Genomic DNA, 3613 nt, shown 5'->3' with positions numbered 1-3613 from the left:
TTTTCTCTATCCTCATCCTGGCAGCCCCTTCATACTGAAGAGGCCATTTGCAGAAGATACACCAAGGAGATGTTAGACTCAGACATTGAGTGGCCTGCAGTGGTAACAGAGTTGAAAGCTGGGGCCAGGTTCTGCAGGGCCCGGAGACAAAGGTAAGAGCCATCAAATAGTTTGTATTGAGTAGTATAACAGGGAAATAGTATCACTTGATTTTGTTTTTAAGAAGATTATCTGGGAGTCCCTGAGTGACACAAACAGTTAAGCACTCAAGCTATGAACTGAAAAGTTGGTGGTTGAATCCATCCAGAGATGTCTCATTTCTGGTGATCCACTTCCAAAAAATCAATCATTGAAAACCCTATGGAGCACACGCCTACTCTGACATACATGAGGTCACCATGGGTCAGAAATGACTCAGTGGCAATTGGTTTGGTTTTATCCAGGTATGGACATTGAGGTTAGAGAGGTGGGCATGGAGGTAAAATAGGGCTAGAATCCAAGCCTTTCGAATATTGATACCTATTCCAAAGCCTTTAAAGAGCACATTGTTGCAAACTGTGCCTCTCATGCCTGTAGACCCCCTAGCCTGCAGGCCAGCACCTAAGCTCTGCTTATAGGTAGATTCCTGTCAGTGAGCATAGTATCTGTCCCTTGGGTGCATGGGTCTTAAGTGTGAAGAAGTCAGGGTGTATTTGGACAGGGCTCAGACTTTGGCATCAGATGCAGCTAGGTTTGAGGCAGACTCTTCCACTTCCTAGCTGTATGCTTTTGGGCAAGTTGCTTGGTCTTATGGAAGGGTCCCACTTATAGACCAAGATATGAGAGAACTCTGCTTGGGCCTATTGCTTTGGAGGGCCTGCTGTGGTCCTTCTCCAGTGTGCTCCTTCCCATGAGGAGAGAAATCTATGTCAGTGATCAAAGCCCATATGGTAGTCTGTCTGAATGGTACCCCCAGACGGTGCACCATGTGCATGACTGTACAGTGTAGGCCGTTAATAATAGTGGCAAGGAGGGGTAGGATTGAGGAGCTTGAGTGGGTAGAATCCAGGTGCCAGGCTGTGACCAGGACAGTGATAGGGCCAGCAATGGCCAATGGGAAATTTGGTAGGGTTGAGAGGTCAGTTGTGAGTGTGCTGTGTTTGCCATTGACAGCTAGCTATCCCTCAGCCCAGACTCATGGGCGAGGTCAGTGCTAGGCAAGGTTTTGAAAATCATTTGCATAGGGGTCATAGTTGAGGCCCACTGACTAAAGGAGGCCTGAGAGAAAACCCATAGGATGTGGAGAGGGTAGTAACGATTCTCTTGGGGACATCTGTGTGTTAACAGGGCCCACCGGAGGAGGCAGAAGATCCTGGGACACTAGAATGTTACTGTCCATGTGGCCCAGGAGCAGAAGGTTTTCAGGAGGATCTGGGCCTGGGAGAGGTCAATGAGGACAAAGGCTGTTGGCCTACAAGATCACTCTTTCCGGAGAAACAAGGGCACAAGGGAGTGGGTGGCATGGAAGCTGAAGCTAGACGTCATCTCCCCCTGCAGGGCTGCGGTAGAGACAGGAAGGTGTGAGGAAGGTGGGGAACATGAGGGCTGAGCAAGATCAGACCAGAAAGAACCGGGAGGGGAAGAAGCACAGAAAGGGGAGAATTGAGGAAATCCGTTCCAGAGGAGAAGCAAAGGGTGCAAATCACAAGTAAAAGTTGCAGGAGCAGCACGGAGGAACAGGGATTAATACCTTGAAAAAAAATTAAAATGACAATACAGGATGATGTTGGAAAAGTAGGGAAGGGAAGTTGGGCAAACTCATTGGGCCTGACATTGGTCCTCTGAGCAAAAGAGGAGGTGGGGGCACCTGCCAAGACATCCACAGGTGGGAGTGGTGGGGGTGGAATGTGCGCTGGCCTGTGTTTGTCGTAAGTATTTTCAGCTGAGCTACCACATCCTGGGGGTATGAAGGGCTTTACTGCCTCCTACAATGTGCTTTAGTGCAAAGCAACACACTGCCATTGAGTTGGATCTGACTCATAGCAACCCCTCCTTGGGTATCTGAGGTGGTATCACTACGGAAGTGAATCCGTACGTCTGAGGAGTGTCTGGTGAGTTTGAACCACCAGCCTTTTGGTTAGCAGTCAAATGCCTTAGGCACTACGCCATCAGAGCTCCCTGGTATTTGCAGCCTACATACAATGGGAGATGTGGAGATGACTAATAGCTCTTCAACTTTGGGAACACCAAAACAGCAGCAGTAGAATTTGTGATTCAGTTTTGTGTACCTGTGCAGGTAATATTGATGTTGTTGTTGTTGTTGTTGTTAGGTGCCATCAAGTCATCTCCGACTCATAGTGACCCTATGCGCAGCACAACGAAACACTGCCCGGTCCTGAGCCGGCTGCATGATTCTTGCTACACTTCAGCCCATTGCCGCCACCACCATGTCAATCCACCTCATTGAGGGTCTTCCCCTCTTTCGTCGACCCTCTACCTTACCTAGCATGACATCCTTCTCCAGGGAATGATCCCTTCTGACAACATGACCAAAGCATGTGAGACAAAGTCTGGCCATTCTTGCCTCCAAGGAGCATTCTGGCTGCACTTCCTCCAGGACAGACCTGTTAGCTCTTTTAGCAGTCCATGGTACTCTCAGCATTTTTTGCCAGCACCACAGCTCAAAAGCATCAACTCTTCTTTGGTCTTCCTTATCCATTGTCCAGCTCTCACATGCATATGAGGTGATTGAAAATACCATGGCTTGTGTCAGGTGCACCTTAATCTTCAAGGAGACACCTTTGCTCTTCAGCACTTGAAAGAGGTCCTTTGCAGTTGATTTGCCCAGTGCTATACAGGCTGATGTCCTGCCTGCTGCTTCCATTGGCCTCGATTGTACAACCAAGCCATGTGAAGTCTTTGACAATGTCAATCTTTTCTCCATTTATTGTGATGTTGCTTATAGGTCCAGTTGCGAGGATTTTTGTTTTCTTTATATTGAGATGTAATCCATACTGCAGACTGTATTCTTCAATCTTCATTATTAAGTACTTCAACTCATCCTCACTTTCAGCAAGCAAAGTTGTGCTGTCAGCGTATTGCAGGTTGTTAATGACTCTTCCTCCAATCCTGATGTCACGTTCTTCTTCATATAGTCCAGGTTCTCAGACTATTTGCTCAGCATATAGATTGAATAAGTATGGTGAAAGGATACATTCCTGACACACTCTCTTCTTGATTTTAAACCATGCAGCATTCTCCTTTTCTGTTGGAACGACTGCCTCCTGGTCTGTGTACAGGTTCCTCATGAGTACAATTAAGTGTTCTGGAATTCCCATTCTTCTCAATGTTATCCACAATTTGTTGTGATCCACACAATCAAGCGTTTTTGCATAATCAATAAAACACAAGGAAACATCCTTCTGGTATTCTTTACTTTGAGCCAAGGTCCATCTGACATCAGCAATGATATCCCTCATTCCATGTCCTCTTCTTAATCCAGTCTGTATCTCTGGAAGTTCCCTGTCAATATACTGCTACAACCACTTCTTTTTAAATTTTATTTTGATTTGGGTGAAGATTTACAGAGCAAATTCACTTTCCATACAGCAGTTCACATATACTTTGTCTCATG

This window comes from Orycteropus afer, unplaced genomic scaffold (assembly GCF_000298275.1).
Source record: "Orycteropus afer afer isolate SDZICR_OR568_19922 unplaced genomic scaffold, OryAfe1.0 scaffold00354, whole genome shotgun sequence".
NCBI classification, from domain to species: domain Eukaryota; kingdom Metazoa; phylum Chordata; class Mammalia; order Tubulidentata; family Orycteropodidae; genus Orycteropus; species Orycteropus afer.
Note: the sequence above shows the minus strand (reverse complement) of the source record.